Source organism: Scyliorhinus canicula, chromosome 13 (assembly GCF_902713615.1).
Source record: "Scyliorhinus canicula chromosome 13, sScyCan1.1, whole genome shotgun sequence".
NCBI lineage: Eukaryota > Metazoa > Chordata > Chondrichthyes > Carcharhiniformes > Scyliorhinidae > Scyliorhinus > Scyliorhinus canicula.
Genome location: NC_052158.1, coordinates 109,621,231 through 109,647,756, shown reverse-complemented (window position 1 = coordinate 109,647,756; position 26,526 = coordinate 109,621,231). Strand labels below are relative to the sequence as shown.

The following is a 26,526-nucleotide window of genomic DNA, read 5'->3' as shown; positions in this document are numbered from 1 at the left end:
GCTGAACTCCTTGAACAGCTGTAAGACTTTCATTTCTCGGCATTGTGAGCACCACATGATAGATTCCCAGAACTGAAATTCTCCTTTTAAGACGACACCAAGGGAGCAAAAATAAGTCAGTCTGTAGCCTGCCGGAAACATCCAGTCTGGCAACAATTTCAAAGTTGAAGAAAAATATACAGAGCAGCCTTGCCACTCAAGGTTATCGTGACAGCAAATATTTACAGAGAAAGAGAAGCCCAAAATGAGAGAGCCAGCAAATCAATACTTTAAAATTTGATCTTTATTTGGACAATGCTCATGCATCAAATCAATCGAACAATTTGAAATATGAAACTGGATTAGCATGTAGATGGCAGTGGCTTCATTTAAACTGACATGATGACACAAAAACATCATTATACACAGTGGATCAGGCTTTCTCAGCACACCTGCAGTTAAGAGACAAAGGAAAAATGAAATGCACTATATATGAAGCTGCTTCATAAGGTCATGTCAGATCATTCCGTAATCACAAAATGTAAATGGTAATTTAATGTGAAACTAGTTGTCATTTAGAAACTGAATGATTCAGTATTAACAATGGTGCATTGGGAAACATGTCATGCTTCACTAAAACTAATCGTCAAAGAAAGTTTTGTGAAATGGTTATTTTGACTCAAAGGTGAAACTGGTGCTATGACGCTGCATGAGAAATGCCTGTTTGAAAATCCAGATTTAGGATCTTGGGGTTAATTGAAGTTAGTCCTGATTTGAATTTGCAAGTTGAGCAGTCAAGTGCTGATGAATTGCAGGGCGGATTTCCCGCACCCTCCGCGGTGTGTTTTGCTCCGGGTCCCTCTGCTGTCAATGGAGTTTTCCTGTTGTTTGCATGCTCACCCATTTGGGAACCTGCAGCGGGGGGGGGGGGGGGGGGGGGGGGGGGGGAGTCACCGTCAGTGGGACCGAAGATTCCACCTGCAGGAACAACTGGAAAATCTCACTCACAGTTTTCACAGGGAACACCGACTTTCACCGAGAGCATACAACGGCAGCTGGTTTCAAGTCAACTCTAGGATCTAAGGAGAGGGTGCACAGGCTCTCAGTTACAGCACTGAAGGCCCTTGTGGTGGTGGTGGTGGTTCACAGGAGGAGGGATAGCCTCAGCCCACAGGGGAAGAAATGCCATGAAATGCTCATCCTACCACTCCCATTCCTCTGGTGACTTTTTAAATTATTTCACAGGATGTGGGATTTGCATTGCTGCTTATCCCTAATTGTCTTTGAGAAGGTGGTGGTGAGCTGCTTTCTTGAACTGCTGCAGTCCATATGGTGCACAACCACTGTGTTGTTGAGGAAAGAGTTCCAGGATTGTGACCCAGCGACGGTGAAGGAGGGCGATAGAGTTCCAAATCAGGACAGTGTGAGATCTTGGGGGCGGTGTTCCCTTGCTACATTTATCTTTATGGGTGGTAGAGGTTGCGGGGCTTTGGAAGGTGCTGTTTTTTTTCAGATAAATTTAGAGTATCCAATTTTTTTTTCCAATTAAGGGGTAATTTAGCCTGGCCAATTCACCTACCCTGCACACCTTTGGGTTGTGTGGGTGAGACCCACGCAGACACAGGGAGAGTGTGCAAACACCACACTGACAGTGACCCGGGTCCTTGACGCCTTGATGGAAGGTGCTGCTGAAGGCACTTTTTGAGATTCTGCAGTGCTTCGTGTCGATGGTAAACACTGCTGCTATAGTTCTTCGGCAGCCGAAGACGTGTCAATCAAGTGGGCTACTTTGTCCTGGATGGTGTTGAGCTTCTTCAGTGTTGTTGGAGCTGTACTCATCCAGGCAAGTGGAGAGTATTCCATTAAATTCCTGACTTGTGCCGTGTAGATGGTGGACAGAATTCCCAGCCCCTGACCTGCTCTTGTAGCCACGGTATTTATATGACAGGTCCAGTTAAGTTGTATTTCTTTTTTAAAATAAATTTAGAGTATCCAATTCATTTTTTCCAATTATGGGACAATTTAGTATGGCCAATTCACCTACCTTGCACATCTTTTGGGTTGTGGGGGTGAAACCCACGCAGACACAGGGAGAATGTGCAAACTCCACACGGACAGTGACCCAGAGCCGGGATTGAACCTGGGACCCCGGCGCCATGAGGCAACTGCGCTAACCACTTACGCCACCGTGCTGCCCTTTGAAGTTGTATTTCAAATTACTGCTCACACATATTGTGGTGGTATGATTAGCATAGCTGCCTGCCATTGGTGCAGAACACCAGCTTACCATTGGCCCTGGTCGGTCATGTGCCTCTCGACCGGTTGGTTGAGACCAGTCATGTGACGGCTCCCCGATTGGTCGAGAGGCTGAGTTAACCCCGCCTCCAGGGCGGGGTATAAATACCCAGTACTCCCGGCGGTCGTCCTTACTCCCTATCATGTGCTAGCTGTGTAGCCAACTGAACTAAACCAGCACTCCTTCAGTATTTTTGTTGGTATTGGGTTGTCAGGCACCATAGCCTTTGCAGTATCGATTGCCATCAGACGTTTCTTGACATCACATGGACTTTGGACCAGTAATACTGGGGGCCTCAGAAAGAGGCTGAAATGGATAATCCACAAACACTTCTGGCTGAAGATGGTTTCAAATGCCTTAACCTGTCTTTTGCACTGTTGTGCTTGGCTCACCAGCGAGGATGGAATATTAGTGGAGCTTCCTCCCCCAGCGAATTGTTTAATTGTCAAACACCATTCATTCAGGCAGGGATGTGCTGAGTGGATGCACGAAGGTGGCTCTCCTCCTGGAAACTCACATTTAAGAGCTTTCAGCCCAAAATAGCCCTCTAAAACTGGGAGAAAACTCCCTCACCCTCCTCCATCACCACCAAGGCAACACATGCCAAGCGGCAGCAACCCAAGGGGCCAAAAAGAAGGCAAAGGCAGTAAAAGCCTTGAGAGAAGGACCGAGGTAATGGCAAGCACTCGGGGAGATGAGGTCACGGCCAGCCTGATCGGAAAGGACCGCCAGACCTCCAATGAATGAATGGACGGAGTTCCTAATGCAGAAACTCCACGAGCTCAAGGATGACATCAAAACAGAGATAATGGCAGCGGTTAAAGTGGTTGTGGCGGATGCGCTCGTCACCCTGCATGCGGCACTGGAAAAGGCAGAAAGGCGGCTGGAGACTCAGAAGGCTGCAATCGGAGCTGGAGAAGGACTCGACCGTACTGGAGATGGAAATAGCAAACTTGTTGGAGACGCAAAGGACACAAAAGGGGAAGGTCGAGGATCAAGAGAATCGGTCGCATCGCCAAAACCTCTGCGTCGTGGGCCTACCGGAGGGAACCGAGGGCAGGATCCCTACGTAATGCGTGGCCCAAATGCTGGACTAACTGGTGAGAAGATAAAGCTTCCCCAAGCCACCGAAGTAGACAGAGCACACGGGTCACTCTGGCCAAAGCCCAATGCCGGGATAAGCCGCTGGCCATCATTCCGGAGCTGCACCTGTACCAAGACTGAAGAAAGATCCTAAAGTTGGCGAGGCACACAAAGTCCTGCAACTGGGAGGGTCACTCGATCCTGCTGTATCAGGACATTGGGGCAGACTTGGCCAAGTGCTGGGCAGAAAAGGTGGCCCTTTATAAAAGCAAAGTGCGGATCGGAATGCTCTACCCAGTCAAGCTCTGGGTGACATTCCAGGACAGGGAACACTATTTCACCGCACCAGCGGACACAGATTTGTTCATCCACAAACATGAGCTGGGAGAACAACAACGCAACCAGCATTGAACCAGATTCCCCAACTTATTGTGTCACTGAGAGACTATTTGTGAGAAACTGTACTGCCTCATTTTAAATTCTGGAGTTCAGTCTCAGAAAGGAGGGAGCGAGAGCAACAGGGTACAAGAGGGGGTGAGGAGGAGGAAGGGGGAATGGACACACAACGGTCAAGGGTTGCACAGATCGACCCCGGGTGGGGCGACCACACTAGCAGATAGGCTAGCACTAGGAAGTATGAACGAGGTGGGGGGAGGGCACGGCACATCTCCCATTGGAGAGAGGGTGCCTGGCAACAGGGGAAGAAGACTACAGATGGGACGTAATGGGGGGGTAAACAGGAAGAGACACTCGCAAGGACAAGGGAGGGTGGGGGACAGACCCAGGGGGGGTCGCAGAGGGACAAGGGGGGAGGGGACTAGGCTGACTACGACAGATTGCGCATGGCAGCAAGGAACACAAAGGTACCGCAAACAGCCACTATGGAGAGCCCCCAAACAAAAGGAAACCCCAGAGTAGAAGAGTTCACCCACAAGGCATACACATAAATCGTGGCCATCTTGGGTGGCTCTTAATAATAATATTAATAATAATCACTTATTGTCACAAGTCGGCTTCAATTAAGTTACTGTGAAAAGCCCCTAGTCGCCACATTCCGACGCCTGTTCGGGGAGGCCGGTACTTGGATAAAGGGAAATCTCGGAGCGCAGGGGCCCGACCTCATTATTAAAAAATGTTTTTAGGGCAGCACGGTGGCACCGTGGTTAGCATTGCTGCCTATGGCGCTGAGGACCTGGGTTCGAATCCCGGCCCTGGATCACTGTCCGTGTGGAGTTTGCACATTCTCCCCGGGTCTGCGTGGGTTTCACCCCCACAACCCAAAGATGTGCAGGATAGGTAGATTGGCCACTCTAAATTGTCCCTTAATTGGAAAAAATAATTGGGTACTCTAAATTTTTTTTTTTAATGTTTTTATTAAAGATTTTTACAATATGCAGAACAAAGATAAGCATGAACATACATCTAAAACAAAAATATACATATATATATGGATCGTCCTCCATTATTTACATCGGTTGTCTTTTGTTATTTATAATGATTACAGCTTCTTGTTTTACTTTATTCAGTAGGCGTTTACTTCAAGTTGAGAGCCCTGCTTCCTTCTGCCCCTTTTCTTCCTGACCCCCCTTCCCTTCTAGTCGCTCTTCCCTCGTCGGTTCTTTTACCCTGGTCCTGTTGGGTTGGTGTGATACCGTGCATTTTGTTATGTACTGGGCATGGTTGGGCTCCATGTCTCTTTATTCTCCCCACCCCCTCATTATGTTTGTTGTTATAACCGTGCCTTCCCCCTCCCTCCCTCTGGCATATTGGCTGTTAGCTACAAACAGGTCTTGGAACAACTGGGTGAATAGTTCCCACGTTTTGTGGAAGCCCTCTTCCGACCCCCGGAATTTAATTTTCATCATCTGGAGAAATTCCGATAGGTTTGACAACTACTCTGCAGCGTTGGGTGGTGCTGCTGATCGCCCAGCCAAGCAGGATTCTCCAGCGGGCGATTAGGAAGGCAAAGGCAAGGCCGTCGGTGCTCCTCCCCATGAAGAGATCTGGCTGTTCTGGTACCCCAAAGAATGCCTCTCTCGGTCATGGTCAGGCAAGTTTTATTTAAACCAACTGTAATAACAGCAAATGCAAGTTCTGTTTAGGCAGATGAGTACCAAACTGTGAACCATGTTCACCTTAATGAAAATGTTTTAGATCCCCACCACCTTGGACATTGCCTCGAAGAAGGCTGTCCAGTACCCGACTAGCCTGGGGTAAGACCAGAACATGTGGGCGTGTTTGGCCGGGCCTCCTTGGCACCATTTGCATTTGTCCTCTACCTTTGGGAAGAACCTGCTCATTTGGACTCTGATTAACCGGGCTCTGTGTCCCACTTTCAGCTGCATTAGGCTTCGCCTTGCGCATATGGAGGTGGACGTGAACATATGCAGTGCTCTGCTCTGGAGTACCCACTTTATTTCAAACCCTAGGTCTTCCTCCCACCTTTCTCTTGTCTCATCCAGTGGTGTGTGTGTCCTTCCCAGTAGTAGCCCATGCAGGTTGCCGGAGATCCCACTCCCTGAGATGTCTGCATCCAGTAGGTCCTCTAACAGTGTTTGTTGTGGTGGTTGTCGATAGGTCTTTCTTTCCCTATGTAAGAGGTTTTTGACCTGCCTGTACCTTAGCTCATTTCCCTCCGTCAGCTGGAACTTCTCTGTTAGTTCCTCTCGGGCTGTCAATCTGTTGGCTGTGTAGAGGTCCCTAACTGTCAACGTCCAACTTTTGAAGGTGGCTGGCACAAACCTGTGGTTGTTGCAGATGGGGGCCTTAATGGACATTTTGGTTAATCCGAAGTGCTGTCACAGTTGCTTCCACAACTGGAGTGTGGCTATCACCTCTGGGCTTGTTGAGTGTTTGTTCGGTGGGGATGGGAGCGCAGCCATGGCCAGGGCCCAGAGGGAGGTCCCCATGCAGGAACCCTCGTCCATTCTCACCCACTTGGCCTTATCCCCTCCTTTACCCTTTCCGCAGTGCTGCCCAGTGATAATAATGCAGGTTTGGGAGGGCTAGCCCCCCCCATGGTTCTTCTTCTCTGCAGGACCTTTTTGGGCATCCTAGAGATCATCGTCCCCCCCCCCCCCCCCCCCCCCCCGCTCCCCACCACATACACACAAACACCATGATCCGTTTTTCTAGTGAGTTGAGGAGGCCTTGGGATGGAGATTGGTATGGATCTGAACAGGAAGCGGAATCTGGGCAGTACGTTCATACTGATTGTCCGCACTCTCCCTGCCAGTGAGAGTGGGAGTGTATCCCACCTCTGCAGGTCCTTTTTAACTTCCTCCATCAGGCTGGTCGGGTTCCATTTGTTGATCTGTGTCTAGTCATGGGGGATTTGGATCCCCAGGTAGCAAAGAACAAAGAAAACTGGCACAGGAACTGGCCCTTCGGCCCTCAAGCCTACGCCAAAAATGCTGCCCATCTAAACAAAAATCTTCTACACTTCCAGGGTCCGTTTCCCTCTATTCCCATCCTAGTCATGTATTTGTCAAGATGCCCCTTAAACGTCACTACCATCGCTGCTTCTACCACCTTCTCCGGCAGTGAGTTCCAGGCACCCACTACCCTCTGTGTAAATGACTTGCCTCATACATCTCCTCTAAACCTTGCCCCTCACAGCTTAAACCCATGCCCCTTAGTAATTGACCCCTCTACCCTGGGAAAAAGTCTCTGTCTATGTCCCTAATAATTTTGTAGACCTCTATCAGGTCACCCCTCAACCTCCTTTGTTCCAGTGAGAACAAACCAAGTTTATTCAACCTCTCCTCATAGCTAATGCACTCCATACCAGATAACTTCCTGTAAATCTCTTCTGCACCCTCTCTAAAGCCTCCACATCCTTCTGGTAGTGTGGCGACCAGAATTGAACACTATACTCCAAGTGTGGCCTAACTAAGGTTCTATATAGCTGCAACATGACTTGCCAATTTTTATACTCAATGCCCCGGACAGTGAAGGCAAAAGTGCCGTATCCTTCTTGACCACCTTCTCCACCTGTGTTGCCCCTTTCATTGACCTGTGGACCTGTACACCTAGATCACTCTGACTGTCAATACACTTGAGGGTTCTACCATTCACTGATAATTCCCCATCTGTATTCGACCTTCCAAAATGCATTACCTCACATTTGTCCAGATTAAACTCCATCTGCCATCTCTCCGCCCAAGTCTCCAAAAGATCTGTATCCTCTGACAGCCTTCATTGCTATCCGCAATTCCACCAACCTTTGTGTCGTCCGCAAACTTGCTAATCAGACCAGTTACATTTTCCTCCAAATCATTTATATATACTACGAACAGCAAAGGTCCTAGCACTGAACCCTGCAGAACACCACTAGTCACAGCCCTCCAATCACAAAAGCACCCTTCCATTGCTACTCTCTGCCTTCTGTGACCTAGCCATCTTGCCAGCTCACCTCTGATCCCGTGTGACTTCACCTTTTGTACCAGTCTGCCAGAAGGGACCTTGTCAAAGGCCTTACTGAAGTCCATATAGACAACATCCACTGCCATACCTGTATTTGTGTCGGGTCTGTTTAAATGGTAGTCCCTCCACTCTGCCTCTCCCCCTTGGGGGTTCACCGTGAAGATCTCATTTTTCTCAGGTTGAGATTGCAGCCCAAGAAGGCTCCAAACTCTTTCAAAAGTGCCATAATTCCCTCTATGCTGCTTTGCGGGTCTGAGATGGAGAGGAGTACGTCATCCACATTGAGCGAGACCCTGTGCTCTCTGTCTCCTCTCCGGATCCCCTTCTAATTCTTGCCGCCGAGCCCGATCACTAGTGGTTTGATCGCTAGGGCAAACAGCAGTGGGGACAATAGGCATCCCTGCCTTGTGCCTCTGGAAGTACTTAGAGCTGGTGGTATTTGCCCGTATGCGCGACGTGGGAGCGTTGTACAGGAGTTTCACCCAGCGGTGAGTCCTGCTCCAATCCCAAACTGTTCCAATATCTCTATGAGGTACTTCCATTCGACTCCGAATACATTTTCTGCGTCGAGGAAAATGATCACCTCTTGTGTTGTTGGGGCCCAGCTTCATGGTGGGTATGGTGACCACGGCCATTTTGGATGGCTCCCTAACAAAGGGAAAGCCCAGAGTGATGGGTCACATCCACAAGGTAGGTATGGTTGACCCCGCAGGAGGCGGGGGGGGGGGGGGGGGGGGGGGGACAGAAACCCCCATCAGAATAGTCACCTGGAATAGCCCAGTGAAAAGATCCAGAGTCTTCGCCCACCTGAAAAGTATAAAAGCCGACACAGTGTTCCTCCAAGAGACAGGTGTTGGGACAATTGCTTTTCCGAATCCATATTAATTTTTTTTAAATATAAATTTAGAGTACCCAATTCATTTTTTCCATAAGGGCTGGTTTAGCACCGTGAGCTAAACAGCTGGCTTGTAAAGCAGAATAAGGCCAGCAGCACGGTTCAATTCCCGTACCAGCCTCCCCGAACAGGGGCCGGAATGTGGCGACTAGGGGCTTTTCACAGTAACTTAATCTGAAGCCTACTTGTGACAATAAGCGATTTTCATTTTCATTTCAATTGTGGGGCAATTTAACGTGGCCAATCCACCTAGCCTTCACACCTTTGGGTTGTGGGGGCGAAACCCACGCAAACACGGGGAGAATGTGTAAACTCCACACGGACAGTGACCCAGAGCCGGGATCGAACCTGGGACCTCGGCACCGTGAGGCAGCAGGGCTAACCACTGTGCCACCGTGCTGCCCTCAAATACATATTAATGACCTAGACCTTGGTTTACAGGGCACAATTTCAAAGTTTGTCGACGATATAAAACTTGGAATTGTGAACGTGAGGAGAAGAATGTTAAAACTTCAAAAGAATATTGGCAAGTCAGTGGAATTGGCGAACAGTTGGAAAATGAAGTGCAATGCAGAGAAAAGTAAAATGATTCAGTTTGGTAGAAAGAATTTGGAGTCTGTATAAAATAAAGTGTACAGCTCTAAAGGGAGTGCAGGAGCAGAGGGAGCTGGGTGCATGCGTCCATAAACTGTTTTAAAAAATTAGTTCACAGGTGTGGGCTTCACTGGCCAGGCTAGCATTCATTGTCCATCCCTAATTCCACTATGAGAGGGTGGTGCTAAGCTGCCACCTTGAAGCGCTGCAGCCCATGTGTTATATGTATACCCACAGTGCTGTTAGGGAGGGTGTTCCACGATTTTGACCCTGTGACAGAAAGGGCGATATATTTCCAATTCAGGATGGTGAGTGGCCTGAAGCTGAACTTCCAACTGATGGCAATCCCATGGTGTCTGCTGCTTTTAACCCTCTAGATGGTAGTGGTTGTAGGTTTGATAGGTGCTGTCTAAGGAGCCTTGATGAGTTCCTGCAGTGCATCTTGTAGATGGTACACACTGCTACCACAGTGCATTGGTGGTGGAGGAAGTGAATGCACGTGGAAGGGTTGCCAATTAGGCGGGTTGCTTTGTCCTGGATGGTGTTGAACTTGAGTGCTTTGGAGCTGCACTCATCCAAGCAAGTGGAGAACATTCTATTGCACTCCCAACTTGTGCCTTGAAGATAATGGAAAAAATTTGGGCAGTCAGGAGGCGAGTTAATAACCACAGGATTCCGCGCCTCTGACCTACTTTTGTAGCCACAGTATTTGGTCCAGTTGAATTTTTGGTCACTGTTAACTCCCAGGATGGTGATAGTGGGGGACTCAGTGATGATAATGCCATTGAATGTCAAGGGGTGATGGTTAGATTCTCTCTTGTAGGAGATGGTCATTGCCTGGCACTTGTCTGGTGCGAATGTTTCCTGCTACTTCTCAACCCAAGCCTTGATATTGTTGAGGACTTGCTATATTGGACATGAACTGCTTCAGTATCTGAGGAGTCACGAATGGTACTGCATGTTGTACAATCATCAGTGAACATCACCACTTCTTTTTTAAAATGTTTTTATTAATTTTCACCTTCTATGTTAGAATTACACGTTTAAGTTTGTAGGTTAAGTTACAGGTTAAAGACGGGTGTTAATTTATTTCTTTTGTTTTGTATATATGGTGGGGGGGGGGGGGGGTTGTTTCCTCTTTTCTTTTTGTATTTTGTTATTGAAAGTTTGAATAAAAATTATTTTTAAAAAAAAGTTACAGGCTAAAAAACGTGTGCATAACAGTAAGAAAACCAAGAACATAAGAACATAAGAACTAGGAGCAGGAGTAGGCCATCTGGCCCCTCGAGCCTGCTCCGCCATTCAATTAGATCATGGCTGATCTTTTGTGGACTCAGCTCCACTTTCCGGCCTGAACACCATAACCCTTAATCCCTTTATTCTTCAAAAAACTATCTATCTTGACCTTAAAAACATGTAATGAAGGAGCCTCAACTGCTTCACTGGGCAAGGAATTCCATAGATTCACAACCCTTTGGGTGAAGAAGTTCCTCCTAAACTCAGTCCTAAATCTACTTCCCCTTATTTTGAGGCTATGTCCCCTAGTTCTGCTGTCACCAGCCAGTGGAAACAACCTGCCCGCATCTATCCTATCTATTCCCTTCATAATTTTAAATGTTTCTAATAAGATCCCCCCTCATCCTTCTAAATTCCAACGAGTACAGTCCCAGTCTACTCAACCTCTCCTCATAATCCAACCCCTTCAACTCTGGGATTAACCGAGTGAATCTCCTCTGCACACCCTCCAGCGCCAGTACGTCCTTTCTCAAGTAAGGAGACCAAAACTGAACACAATACTCCAGGTGTGGCCGCACTAACACCTTATACAATTGCAACATTACCTCCCTAGTCTTAAACTCCATCCCTCTAGCAATGAAGGACAAAATTCCATTTGCCTTCTTAATCACCTGTTGCACTTGTAAACCAACCTTCTGTGACTCATGCACTAGCACACCCAAATCTCTCTGAACAGCGACATGCTTTAATATTTTATCATTTAAATAATAATCCCGTTTGCTGTTATTCCTACCAAAATGGATAACCTCACATTTGTCAACATTGTATTCCATCTGCCAGACCCTAGCCCATTCACTTAACCTATCCAAATCCCTCTGCAGACTTCCAGTATCCTCTGCACTTTTCGCTTTACCACTCATCTTAGTGTCATCTGCAAATTTGGACACATTGCCCTTGGTCCCCAACTCCAAATCATCTATGTAAATTGTGAACAATTGTGGGCCCAACACGGATCCCTGAGGGACACCACTAGCTACTGATTGCCAATCAGAGAAACACCCATTTATCCCAACTCTTTGCTTTCTATTAATTAACCAATCCTCTATCCATGCTACTACTTTACCCTGAATGCCATGCATCTTTATCTTATGCAGCAACCTTTTGTGTGGCACCTTGTCAAAGGCTTTCTGGAAATCCAGATATACCCCATCCATCGGCTCCCCGTTATCTACTGCACTGGTAATGTCCTCAAAAAATTCCACTAAATTAGTTAGGCATGACCTGCCTTTTACGAACCCATGCTGCGTCTGCCCAATGGGACAATTTCTATCCAGATGCCTCGCAATTTCTTCCTTGATGATAGATTCCAGCATCTTCCCTATTACCGAAGTTAAGCTCACTGGCCTATAATTTCCTGCTTTCTGCCTACCTCCTTTTTTAAACAGTGGCGTCACGTTTGCTAATTTCCAATCCACCGGGACCACCCCAGAGTCTAGTGAATTTCGGTAAATTATCACTAGTGCATCTGCAATTTCCCTAGCCATCTCTTTTAGCACTCTGGGATGCATTCCATCAGGCCAGGAGACTTGTCTACCTTTAGCCCCATTAGCTTGCCCATCACTCCCTCCTTAGTGATAACAATCCTCTCAAGGTCCTCACCTGTCATAGCCTCATTTCTATCAGTCGCTGGCATGTTATTTGTGTCTTCCACTGTGAAGACCGACCCATAAAACCTGTTCAGTTCCTCAGCCATTTCCTCATTTCCCATTATTAAAACTCCCTTCTCATCCTCTAAAGGACCAATATTTACCTTAGCCACTCTTTTTTGTCTTATATATTTGTAAAAACTTTTACTGTCTGTTTTTATATTCTGAGCAAGTTTACTCTCATACGCTATCTTACTCTTCTTTATAGCTTTTTTAGTAGCTTTCTGTTGCCCCCTAAAGATTTCCCAGTCCTCTAATCTCCCAGCAATCTTTGCCACTTTACATGCTTTTTCCTTCAATTTGATACTCTCCCTTATTTCCTTAGATATCCACGGTCGATTTTCCCTCTTTCTTCCGTCCTTCCTTTTTGTTGGTATAAACCTTTGCTGAGCACTGTGAAAAATCGCTTGGAAGGTTCTCCACTGTTCCTCAACTGTTCCACCATAAAGTCTTTGCTCCCAGTCTACCTTAGCTAGTTCTTCTCTCATCCCCTTGTAATCTCCTTTGTTTAAACACAAAACACTAGTATTTGATTTTACTTTCTCACCCTCCATCTGTATTTTAAATTCCACCATATTGTGATCGCTCCTTCCGAGAGGATCCCTAACTATGAGATCATGAATCAATCCTGTCTCATTACACAGGACAAGATCTAGGACCGCTTGTTCCCTCGTAGGTTCCATTACATACTGTTCTAGGAAACTATCGCGGATACATTCTATAAACTCCTCCTCAAGGTTGCCTTGACCGACCTGGTTAAACCAATCGACATGTAGATTAAAATCCCCCATGATAACTGCTGTACCATTTCTACATGCATCAGTTATTTCTTTGTTTATTGCCTGCCCCACCATATCTTTACTATTTGGTGGCCGATAGACTACTCCTATCAGTGACTTTTTCGCCTTACTATTCCTGATTTCCACCCAAATGGATTCAACCTTATCCTCCATAGCACCGATGTCATCCCTTACTATTGCCCGGATGTCATCCTTAAATAACAGAGCAACACCACCTCCCTTACCATCCACTCTGTCCTTCCGAATACTTTGATACCCTCAGATATTTAACTCCCAGTCGTGACCATCCTTTAACCATGTTTCAGTAATGGCCACTAAATCATAGTTATTTACGATGATTTGTGCCATCAACTCATTTACTTTATTCCGAATACTGCGAGCATTCAGGTAAAGTACACTTATGTTGGTTTTTTTACCTCTGTTTTGAATCTTAACATCTCCAGTTTTATTCCTTTTGTTATTACTGGGCCTATTCACTGTGCTCCCCTCAGTCACTGTATCTTGTACTGTCGCCCTTTTAGATTTCTGACTATGTCTTCTCTGCCTTGCACTTTTCCCCTTGCTTCCTTTTGTTTCTGTCCCTGTTTTACTACCTTTCAACTTCCTGCATCGGTTCCCATCCCCCTGCCACATTAGTTTAAACCCTCCCCAACAGCTCTAGAAAACACCCCCCCTAGGACATCGGTTCCAGTCCTAGTGCAGACCGTCCGGTTTGTACTGGTCCCACCTCCCCCAGAACCGGTCCCAATGCCCCAGGAATTTGAATCCCTCCCTCTTGCACCATCTCTCGAGCCACGTATTCATCCTATCTATCCTGACATTCCTACTCTGACTAGCTCGTGGCACTGGTAGCAATCCTGAGATTACTACCTTTAGTTTAACTCCTAACTCCCTGAATTCCGCTTGTAGGACCGCATCCCGTTTTTTACCTATATCGTTGGTGCCTATGTGCACCACGACAGCTGGCTGTTCACCCCCCCCCCCCCCCCCCCCCCCCAGAATGTCCTGCAGACGCTCCGAGACATCCTTGACCCTTGCACCAGGGAGGCAACATACCATCCTAGAGTCTCGATTGCGTCCACAGAACCGCCTGTCTATTCCCCTTACGATCGAGTCCCCTATCACTATAGCCCTGCCATTTTTCTTCCTGCCCTGCTGTGCAGCAGAGCCAGCCACGGTGCCATGAACCTGGCTGCTGCTGCCTTCCCCTGGTGAGCCATCTCCCTCAACAGTATCCAAAGCGGTATATCTGTTTTGCAGGGAGATGACCGCAGGGGACACCTGCAGTGCCTTCCTACTCTTGCTCTTTCTTTTGGTCACCCATTTTCTATCTCCCTCAGTAACCTTCACCTGCGGTGTGACCAACTCGCTAAACGTGCTATCCACGACCGCCTCAGCATCGTGGATGCTCCAAAGTGAGTCCATCCGCAGCTCCAGAGCCGTCAAGCGGTCTAACAAGAGCTGCAACTGAACACACTTCTTACACGTGAAGGAGCCAGGGACAGTGGACGTGTCCCTGAGCTCCCACATCGCACACGAGGAGCATGACACGGGTCTGGGATCTCCTGCCATGTCTTAAACCCTTGGTAAACTTAAACAACTACAATTTCAAAATAAAAATAACTAAATTAGACAATGAAAAGAAAAAGAGCGACTACTTACCAGTCACTTACCAGGGTAAAAAAGCACCTCCTCACACTCTGCACCGAATTACCTCACTGCACCAAATTACCAAGTTTCAATCCCCCACTCTGGATGAGTCTCACTCCGGATGAGTCTCCTGGAAAAGTCAAGAAGAAATAAAAATTGCAAAAGAGATAAGCCAAAGAGAAAAAAAAACAGAAGCAGACAAAGGTCACAAAACATATTTACAATGTTTTTTCGTTCACTGGTTTTCCATTTGCCCTCGGTTGGGCTCATCCTCTGCAGCTCTGTCCCTTGTACCTCGCGGTCTCTTTTTTTTTTCTTGTGAGCTTTTGCACCCCCTCTCCTCCTTCTTCACACCACCTACCCCCCCCCCCCCCCCAACTTTCCTTTTGCTTTATGTTCCATGATTCGCCTGTGTCTCCCCCTCACCCCCTTTTTATGCTGTTTGTTGACTATGAACAGATCTAGGAACAAGTTGGTCAACAGCTTCCAAGTCCCATGGAAGTCCGCTTCTGACCCTCGGCTGGCATATTTTATCTTCTCCGGTGGGAGGAATTCAGACAGGTCGGTCAAACAGTTTGCAGCTTTGGGTGGTGCTGCCAATCACCAGCCAAGCAGGATTCTTCGGCAGGCAATTCGGGAGGCAGAAACTAGAGCGTCAGCCCCTCCAGCCCCCCGTGCCCTTCCTCCCCATAAAGAGTTCTGGCTGGTCTTAGATACTGAAGGCCCTTTGGGCATGGCTCCACCCCACAACCCCCACATTGCCTCAAAGAAGGTCGTCCACAGCCCCACAAGCCTGGGGCATTCCATGAACATGTGGGTTGGCCTGGCCTCCCTGGCACCATTCGCATTTGTCCTCCATCTCCGGAAAGAATCTGCTCATTCAGGTTCTGGTTAGGTGCACTCTGTGCACCACCTTTAGCTGCGTTAGGCTCAGATCAGTCCTCTGCATATGGAGGTGGAGTTTGCCCTTTGATCCAGAGTCCTCCCTTACTTCTATGCCTAGTTCTTCCTCCCATTTTTCCCTTGTCTCATCCAAGGGGGAGTGTACTGCCTCCAGCAGAGGCCTGTATAAGTCCCCAGATTTTCCCTTCCCTGAGTTACCTGCGTCCAACAGTTCCTCAACAAGCAAATGCCCTGGGATCTGGGGGTACATTGTCATTTCCCTACAGAGGACATTTTTGATATTTCTCATTTTGTTCCCCTTTGGTAGTTGGAACCTGTCCATGAATTCCTCCAGGATCACTATCCAGTCGCCTGTGTACATGTCTCTAGCCATCAGCATCCCCTCGTCCTGTTGAAGGTGGCATCCATTGTTTCAGGCGAGAACCTGTGGTTGATACAGAAGGGAGTCATGGTGGGCAATTTGGTTAGACCAAAGTGCTGTCTCATCTGGTATCACATTCAGAGCTTGGCTTCTTGAGTACTTGGTCGGAGGGAATGGAAGTGCGATTGTAGTTAGGGCTCGGAAGGATGCCCCTATGCATGAACTCTTCTCCATCCTCACCCACTCCGCTCCCGGTTCATTCACCCACCCCCTTACTCTTTCTGCTATGGCCGCCCAGTGGTTTGGGAGGGCTCGGCCTCCCATGCTTATTCTCCCTGTTGGACCTTTTGGCGCCTGTTCGGAGGGAGAATTCAGAATGTCCAAATTACCTAACAAGCATGTCTTTCAGGACTTATGGGAGGACCGGAGCACCTGGAGGAAACCCACGCAGGTACAGGGAGAAGTTCAGACTCCGCACAAACTGTGACCCAAGCCTGGAATCGAACCTGGAACCCTGGCACTGTGAAGCAACAATGCTAACCATTGTGCTACCGTTGAAGGATCTGAACAGAAAGAGGAACCTGGGCAGTATGTTAATTTTGATCATCTGCACGCTCTCCAATAGAGAGAGTGGGAGTGCCCCACCTCTGCAGGTCCCTTTTGACTTCCTCCACCAGTGTCCTCAGGTTCCACTTGTGGATCCGTGTCCAGTCGTGGTCTATGTGGATCCCCAGGTAGCGGAATTTGGTTTGGGCTTGCTTGAACGGTAGGCTCTGTCCCTCTCCCCTGTGGGTTCACTGGGACAATTTCACTCTTGCTCAGTTGAGTCTGGATGGCTCCAACCCGGGATTGCTCCAAACTCATTTAAGTCTTTCTGATACCTCCCATGCTGGCCTGGGGGGTTGAGATGTAGAGGAGCAGATCATCTGCAGAGAGTGAAACTCTATGCTCTCTGTCCTCCTCTGAATGCCGCTCCACACTTTCGCCGCTCTGAGGGCGATCGCTAGTGGCTCGATTGCCAGAGCGAACAGCAGCTGTGACAGCGGGCATCCCTGTCTCATGCCCCTGGGCAGGTGGAAGTATTTAGAGCTGATAATGTTTGTCCGTATGCTCTCCATGGGAGTGCTGTACAGTAGTTTCACCCCAAGAGGTGAACACTGGCCCAAGTCCAAACCGCTCCAGTACCTCTATGAGGTACTTCCACTCGATTCAGTCGAAGGCCTTTTCTGCGTTCGTTGGATGGTCACCTCTGGTGTTCTCTCCCCGGATGGGGTAATTATCACGTTCAGCAGGCACCTGGTATTTGATGTTAACTGCCTGCCTTTGACAAAGTTCATCTGGTCCTCCGCGACTACCTCTGGTACGCAGCTCTCCAGCCACTTAGCTAGGCCTTTTGCCAGGATTTTTGCATCTACATTGAGTAGTGAGATGGGTCTGTAGGACCCCCACTCAGTAAGGTCTTTGTCCTTTCTGGGTATCAGCGATATTGCGGCTTGTGGTAGTGTTGGTGACAGGTTAGCAGCGGGTCTGCGAACATCTCCCGCAAGTGCCAGGCCAGTGCTGTCGCGAATGTTTTGTAAAAGTCCTCTGGTAAACCATCTGGCCCTGGCGCTTTCCCCGCCTTTATGGCGTAGATACTATCTATGACCTCCCCCAGTCCTAATGGTGCTTCAGGCCCCGTCTCCTATCTTCCCTCAAGACCAGCATGTCCAGTGCGTCGAGGAAGTGCTTCATCCCAAGTCCCCCCCCGAGGAGCTCTGAGGTGTACAGCCCTGGTAGAAGGTCTCAAAGGTTGCCCTTTTCCGGCACGGCGACTAGCCTGCCATTGTTGTCCCTAACTAGTCATGGCTAGGGGCATGGTAGTTTTGGAGCACATGTCTTCAGCACTATTACTGAAATACTTTCAGGGTCCAAAGCCTTTGTAGTATCAAGTGCCTTCAGCTTCTTGATATCACATGGAGTGTACCAAATTGACTGAAGACTGGCATCTGTTATGGTAGGGACCTCAGCCCTTCTGGGTGAATATTGCAGCAAATGCTTCATCCTTATCTTAGTTACTGATGTTCTGGGCTCCCCCCATCATTGGGGATGGGGATATTTGTGTAGCCTCCTCCCCCAGTCAGTTTAATTTTCCACTGCCATTCATGACTGAACGTGGCAGGACACGTTGTGAGCAGTTAATAAAGAATTCAGCATCCTGAGCTTTATTTTTAAAATAAAATTAAGAGTACCCAATTCATTTTTTCCAATTAAGGGGCAATTTAGCGTGGCCAATCCACCTAGCCTTGCACATCTTTGGGTTGTCGGAGAGAAACCCACGCAAACATGGGGAGAATGTGCAAACTCCACATGGACAGTGACCCAGAGCTGGGATCGAACCTGGGACCTCGGCGCCGTGAGGCTGCAGGGCTAACCCACTGCGCCACCATGCTGCCTTCCTGAGCTTTATTAATAGGGGTATAGAGTGCAAGAACAAGGAGGTTATGCTGAATGTGTATAAGTCAGTAGTTTGGCTTCAGCTACAGCACTGAATAAAGTTCTGCATGTTGTACCTTAGAAAGAATGTGAACGCATTAGAGAGGTGCAGACAAGATTCACGAGAATGGTCTCGGGGATGAGAAACTTCAATCTGGATAAGTTAGGACTGTTTCCTGAGAGGCACATTCTCCCTGTGTTTGCGTGGGTTTCACCCCCACTACCCAAAGATGTGCAGGGTAGGTGGATTGGCCACGCTTAATTGCCCCTTAATTGGAAAAATGAATTGGGTACTCTAAATCTATAAAAAGAAAAAAAAAGGACTGTTTCCTGAGAGAAGGCTGAAGGGATATTTGATCAAAGTATTTAAAATCATGTGGACTCCGGAGAGAGTAGATAGGGAGAGGCTGTTCCCACTCATGGAAGGATCGAGAACGAGAAGGCACAGATTTAAAGTAAGTAGTGAAAGGAGCAAAAGTGATATAGAATCACTGCAGTGCAGAAGGAGGCCATTTGACACATTGAGTCGACACCAACCCTTTGAAAGAGCACTGACCCAGGCCCACCCTCCTGCTCTGTCTCTGTAACCCCACCTAACCTTTTGGACTCTAAGGGGCAATTTAGTGTAGCCAGTCCACCTAACCTGCACACCTTTGGAATGTGGGAAGAAACCGCAGAACCCGGAGGAAGCCCACACAGATATTGGGAGAATGTGCAGACTCCACACAGTCACCCAAGGCCAGAATTAAATCCAAGTCCTTGGCGCTGCGAAGCAGCAGTGCTAACCACTGTGCCACCCAGATATGAGGAGAAACTTTTTAAAGAAGCAAGTGGTTAGGGTTTGAACGTATTGCCTTAGAGTGGAGGCAGGCTCAATAGAAGCATTTGAAAGGGACTTAGACTGTTATCTGAAAAGAGAGAATGTGCAGGGTTATGGGGAGAAGGCAGTAAACAATATGAGGTAAGTTTCTCGCTGGGAGAGCCAGTGCAGACACGATGGGCCAAGTGACCTCCTTCTGTGACCTTCGCTTCTCCCTCACAGACTCCACTCAGATCGCCAGCTCTCATTTAAAACATTTTTTTTAGAGTACCCAAATTCATTTTTTCCAATTGCAAGGCAATTTAGCATGACCAATCCATCTTTGGGATGTGGGGGCAAAACCCACACAAACACAGGAAGAATGTGCAAACTCCACACAGATAGTGACCCAGAGCCGGGATCGAACTTGTTGTTATTAGGCAGATTTCTACTTGTTGCAGGGCATGATTACATTTCTGAATTTTGTATCATCTTCAATCTATGAAACTGTGCCCTATATACAAAACCTAGATCATTAATATATGGTAGTAAGCGGTGATTCTAATACCAATCCCTGAGGAAACTACTCCAGTCTGAAAAATAACTGTTCATCATTATTCAGGGAGTACTCAGGAGTTTCTCAGGGCAGTGTCCTAGGCCTAACCATCTTCAGCTGCTTCATTAATGACCTTCCTTCCATCATAAGGTCAGAAGTGGGGAGGTTCGCAATGACAGCACAATGTTCAGCACCATTTGCGACTCCTCAGATACTTAAGCAGTTCATGTTCAAATGCAGCATGGACAATATCTAGACTTGGGCTTACAAGTGGCAAGTGCCACCAAAGTGCCAGGCAATGATCATCTCCAAGAAGAGAGGATATAGCTACTGCCCCTTGACAATCAATGGTATTGCCATCACTGAATCCTCCACTATCAACATCCTGGGAGTTACCATTGACCAGAAAGTGAACCGAACTAGCCTTATAAATACTGTGGCTACCACAACAGATCAGAGGTTAGCAAACCTGCTGTGACTAACTCACCTCCTGACCTCCCGAAGCATGTCCACCATCTACAAGGCACAATTCAGCAGTGTGATGGAATACTCTCTGTTTCTCTGGATGCGTGAAGCTCCAGCAACACTCAACAAGCTCAACACTACTCAGGACAAAGCAGCCTGCTTGATTGATACTCCTTCCACAAACATTCAATCCCTCCACCACGGACCAACACTGGCAGCCGTGTGTATCATCTACAAGATGTACTACAGGAAATTACCCAATGTTCCTTAGGCAGCAACTTCCAAATCCATGACCACTGCCATCTTGAAGGACAAGAACTGCAGAGACCTTGGATCACCATCACCTGGAGGTTCCCCCCCAAGTCTCTGACCATCCTGACTTGGAAATATATTGCCAGTGCTTCACTGTCACCTGGTCAAAAAATCCTGGAATTCCGTCCCTAACATCACTGTGGGTGTACCTACACCTCAGGGACGACAGTGCTTCAAGAAGACAGCTCACAACCACATTCTGTAGGGCATCTAGAGATAGGCAATAAATGCTGGCTTCGCAATCAATGTCAACATCCCATAAATAATTAAAATCTCTATGCCACTGGTACTGAACCAATTTTGCATCCATGCTGCTAACAAGTCTATTGTATACTCGTTGATAATCAATATGCATAGTAATCAAAACTTTAAAAAAATAAATTTAGAATACCCAATTCATATTTTTTCAATTAGGGGACAATTTGGCGTGGCTAATCCACCTACCCCGCACATCTTTTGGGTTGTGGGGGCGGAACCCATGCAAACACGGGGAGAATGTGCAAACTCCATATGGGCAGTGACCCAGAGCCTGGATCAAACCTGGGACCTCGGTACCATGAGGCAGCAATGCTAACCACTGCGCCACCGTGCTGCCCAAAATCAAATAACTTAATCATGTTAGTTAATCATAAATTGCCTTTAACAAATCCACGCTGACTTTCCTTTAGTCATCCATAGTTTTCCCACTCAATTTTGGCCCAGATCGATATTCCCTGAATACATCACAGCTAAGAATATGTTCTCAATCCTTCCTTCTTTGAGCCAGTTCTCTGTTATTGCTATTTTACCATAGTCCTGTGAACAAACAGGAGCTCGCCAGCCTTATTCACCACACTCTATGCATTTACATAGGTGCGCTCAAATCTATTTTAAACTGCCTTGCATTTGCCCACGTTTTGACACCTCCTGTTTATGAATATTCTTTATTCTAGTTTTATTGGTCTCGTCCAGTACTGTACAACTTGTTTCTGATCTTGAATATTTCATCCTGGTGTCTACTCCCCCGCCCCGCCAAAATAATTGAAACCCTCCCCCACAACATTAGTTAACCTTCCCACAAGGACCCTAGTGGCTCATAAAAATGTAAAAAATATCAAGGCGGGGGGTGGGGGGAGCGGTGGTGGAAAAGGTGCGTGGGAAGAATGACCAACCCAATCCCAGGAGATGGTTTGGTCACTGAAATTCTTTCATGAGGCTGCAAGGCTAAGAATTGTTGTAAGCTTGTGTTCGAGAATGTGGATCAAGTTTAACACTGGCCAGCACTGCTTGTGGGCTAAGAGGAACAAGAATGCTTCGCTCAGTCTGCCAAGAAAATCTATTAACCTTCCCAGCAATCAGTTGTCCCCACTGTGATCACTGAGACACCCATGGTAGCACAGTAGGTAACACCGCTGTTGCTAACAGCTCCAGGGTCCCAGGTTCGATTCCTGACTTGAGTCACTGTCTGTGTGGAGTCTGCACATTTGTCCCATGTCTTTGTGGGTTTCCTCTGGGTGCTCCGGTTTCCTCCCACAAGTCCAGAAAGCCCTGCTCTTAGGTAATTTGGACATTATGATTCTCCCTCCGTGTACCCGGACAGGCGCCGAAATGTGGCAACTCGGGAATTTTCACAGTAACTTCATTGCACTGATAATGTAAGCCTACTTGTGACAATAAAGATTATAAAAAATAAAAAAGCATTAGTGAATCCCTCATTCTCCCTTATCACTGGCTCTCCCTGGTGCACCTCTTAGCATCTCTCCCTCTAATCTCTTTCCAATCACACCCTGATCACATTCCCTAACTCCTTCTCTTCATCTGATCCCCCCTCGCACTCCATCTCTCCCTCTGCATCTCTCTCGCCTCCAAACTTGCCTTCCAATCTATCCACTCCCCCATCCCCTACCCCACCCCTAAACATAGCACTGCCTTCAATTTCTCTTTAATTATCTGTGGTCAATAATAATAATAATACTTTGGCCCTTCAGCTGTGCTGCATTCACCCAAATGCTCTCCCATGAGCAATGCAAAACTTCCTGGGCTGCAGCCAATTCATCAGATTTATTTGTCAGACAGGGAGCCAAACCTGTCAATCAGTGAGTCTGGTTAAAAAAAAAGCACCAATACGCCTTGGGGGTAAAAACCTATGATGTTTCACACCATAGCTGCTCCCCCATTTCCTCACCCACCACTCACAAATCGCGACCCAGTAGATAGCAGGACTGTAGAATGTTGCAGCAAAATGGAGCTAATAAAAATCTTTTTTAAAAAATAAATTGAGTACCCAATTAAGGGGCAATTTAGCGTGGCCAATCCACCTACCCTGCACATCTTTGGGGTGTGGGGGTGAGACCGACGCAGACACGGGGAGAATGTGCAAACTCCACACGGACAGTGACCCAGTGCCAGGATTGAACCTGTGACCTCGGTCTATCCATGTAAATTAAGTCATTTAACCCTAGTATCGTTCCATTAAATCTCCTCTGAACCTTCTCCAAGACTTAACATTCTTCTTGTACTGTGGAGCCCAGAACTGGATACATGTCCAGTTGAGGCTTAACCAGTGTCTGAAGGTGCAACATAACTTCCTTACATTACCACTGTCTGAGCAGGAACTTTCAGTCCTGCTGAAGAGACCCCCCCAGCGGCAGCGGGTCAGGCAAGTCACACACTCGGAAGATTTCACCGGTAGCCAATGGCGAACTGCGAACTGCCTCCAGAAAACACAACATGGTGGTGTGTGGGGGGGCGGGGGGGGGGGGGGGGGGGGGGGGGGGGCTGGAAAATCCTACCCTATGTCTACATATGACAATAGAGACACCCACGATTATTGAACCTCCATATGCTCCATAAGGCTTTTTAAAAAACATCCTTATCAACTTGTCCAAGCACATTCAAAACTGTGTACTTGAGCCCCCTGCTCCCATGACACCTTTAAAAATTGTCCCATTTAGTTTACACTGTCTCTCCTTATTCTTCCTCCAAGGGCGTATCACTTCACACTTCTCTGTATTATATTTTATCTGCTGTGTATTTTCCCATCGTCACACATATGTCCTCCTGATATCTGCTGCTATCTCATGGCACAGGAAGGGAAGAACAGTGTGGGGGGGGGGAAGGGGGGTGGTGGTGCTTGAAAAGAATGCCAGCTTGAATCTGGAGGGAAATGGAAGAAGAATATGTAATTGAAAAAGCTTAAACTGAGAGAAGACTGAAGAAGAGGATGTTGAAGAGGGAGGAAAATGCCAGTTAAAAACTGGAAGGATTGGAAGAAGAGACTGTGAAAAGAGCAGTGCTGGGTGGGGTATAGTGAACCTACAAACTGGAGTGAAGGTATTGAATGTAGGAGAAGGAGTGTTGAGGTAACCTTTGGGAAGGTAATGGCTTGGATAGTATGTTGAATATCCAAATATGTCCTTTTCAGATTAAAAATCTACCAATCGTTAAATATAAAGGTGCTTAAATTTAACCAAAGGACATAGGCAGAAATTCTCCAACCATTGGGATTTACTTTTCCCACCAGTAGCGCACCCCCACGCATGGGTTTCCCAACGGCATGGTGTGGCTTCAATGGGAAATCCCATTGACAAGCGGCAGGAGTAAACCATTAATGCAAAAATTCAAAATTTTCTGAGGGAGCATTCCACAGCACACCTTGCTCGCCTATGTACAACTGACTTAGTCTCACCAACATTTGAATTTTCCACTTACGTTTTATGAATGTATGTTTATTTTGTCTAACACAAGTGAAGAATGCACATATACCTACAGTTTAGTTACAAAGCCCTTTTAACTACCTGTTTTCACATGTTTTAGACTTCTAATATTAGGGTCAATCATAAATTATCAGCTTGTTTGAAGATGTCATTTTTTTGAAGCTGTTAAAGATTAACTTCTTTCTAGTTTTCTAGGTTGGCATATAGAGTGCTTGGTGGGCGGGTCTCAACTAAGCAGCTGTTGGCGTGTTACAAGCTGCCTCAAGTGCCTTTAGGCTCGGCTACACAAAACAAAGCCAGGATTCCTGCTCTGGGTTGTTATCTAGCGACCTCCTCTGGAAAGTGTGCACATATGGACCTTGGACGAGGACAAAATTGAACACTGTCGCAATAATCCCTATGGTCAAGTAGCTGGCTGCCAGTCATTGTCTAGAAAAGGTTGAGATGTGAAGAATGCCCACTGGAGTGCTGACCGCAACCTGCAAAAATCAGCGTTAAAGAAAAACAATTGTATTTTTATAAATCAATCCAGTTTGTTTGCTTTACTAATTTTAGGACTCATTCATATATCAGTTCTAAATCGCAATTTACCATATATCCCTAATTTCCAATTGTACTGTCCAATTTAACAGGATCGTTGCTGCACAATTATATGCACTAATTGAAATACTGTATCATGATGTTAATGCGATTTTCATTATATTCAGTTCAATAATTAATGTCTAGCTTGCGCCTGGAGACATTACAACACACAAGGTATTGTTTGGGGAGAATGTCATCATTTATGTGCCTTGGACAAAGAAGATCGGACATATTTTGTACGTATGTTTCCACACATCTACAGGGGAGGACACGTGCTAATTGTGTAAAGATCGAAAGGGTATGTCAGAAACTGTCAGTGGTGGGCAAAATGATACTCCACTCAATCCCGAGTGCTCTTGACCCTTTTGGAATATTGGGGGGGGGGGGGGGGGAGCGCATGCCCTGACAAATGATTTCAAATTATCGTCCTCGTCTCAGCAAAGCGAAACGGGAAAAGTGATGGAAAATATGCTCGTTCACTTACTTCCCTGCAAAGGAAATCCTGTGCTCAAGAGGCGAGATGTCCCATTTTGTTTTTTTGGCAGCTAAACACAGGGGAAGCTCAACATAACAAAGATCAGAGTTGGAAAAAAAAATGTTATCAGTTCTCAAACTGCCTGTACTTGGGTAACACTGACAGGGATAAATTACCCAACATGAAACATGCACTGTGTGCGTTTATTTGACCGCGGAGCTGCTTCCAGGTTTCAGTAGCCTATTGTGAGGGAGCTTCTGGGTGCATCAATCAATCACTCTTTGAATAAATTATCATTCAAATACGGATGTGGTGTAAAACTTAATTCAAGATGGGCGCGCAAAAGCAACAAAAAAGGGAAAAGTCCGTCTTTCGCAACAGCAATCCCTGAAATTTTAGGAGAGAAAAAAACAAACGCTTTACGTAACTTCTGAACATTAGTCACATTTCCATTGTGTGCACGACACGACGGGGGCTTTGCTGTGAGGTGGAGCAAATTAAAATGGTCTAATTAACAATGTCGTCTCCTTTTTAAAACATGTTTTCTGTCTGCAATGCCACCCTCGCGGACTCCTCAGCACAGTATTATCTGCTTTGGAAGCGCTGATAGTTTCTGCAGCCACAATGAGGTTGCTGCTGCTGCCCGCCCTCCATGATACACTGTGGCAAAAGCTCTCTGAAAGGTTATGAAATGGCGGATCGTGCTGTAAAGTCAGGAAATGAAACCGGAGGCAGCGCAGTCAAAGGTTCGACACAAAACGTGGATGTTTTTCTGATGGAAGTCTGCCGGAATCAGACTAACCCGGAATGGAGTCGCGTGCAGCACTGTGCTGCACAGCCGGTGCCCAAAGGCTGACAGAAATAAAACATGATTTGCACCCGCTTACGGCGGGCAACAGGTTGTGAAAAATAGACGAGAGGTTTTTAAAAAAAATAAATGTCAACAGCTGAGGTCATTGGGGCAGCAAAATGCAACCAGGCGGAAGCTTCGGGATCACAATAAGCCAGCTCTGTGGGTTTTGACTCCTTAAGTGTGTTACAAACCATGATTTGTGCACACAGTAATGGAATAAAAATCTGTGCGTGTCTGCATTATGTGATGAAGTCTTTCCCATTTTGGAACCAAGCTCCCAACTTTCCTGTACAGCAGATTTTGTTACAGGAGACAAGACACTTGAGACCATTAAATAGGGGAGCAGAATTAGGCCTTCAGGCCCATCGAGTCTGCTCCGCCGTTTG

The 26,526-nt window shown here is 47.0% G+C and overlaps 2 long non-coding RNA genes across 3 annotated transcripts; one reads left to right on the top strand and one right to left on the bottom strand.

Moving 5' to 3' along the window:
* Positions 1–265: 265 nt before the first annotated feature.
* LOC119976090 lies at positions 266–14,756 on the bottom strand. The gene is made up of 2 exons (XR_005462868.1): positions 14,677–14,756; positions 266–431 (listed from the first exon to the last, which is right to left on the bottom strand). It is a non-coding gene; the product is annotated as an uncharacterized LOC119976090 (long non-coding RNA).
* Positions 14,757–16,620: 1,864 nt separating this feature from the next.
* LOC119976091 lies at positions 16,621–25,979 on the top strand. 2 transcript variants are annotated; one of them, XR_005462870.1, is made up of 2 exons: positions 16,621–16,662; positions 24,418–25,979. It is a non-coding gene; the product is annotated as an uncharacterized LOC119976091 (long non-coding RNA). The 2 variants fall into 2 exon arrangements; XR_005462869.1 differs by lacking the exon at positions 16,621–16,662 and adding an exon at positions 17,204–17,288.
* Positions 25,980–26,526: the final 547 nt, after the last annotated feature.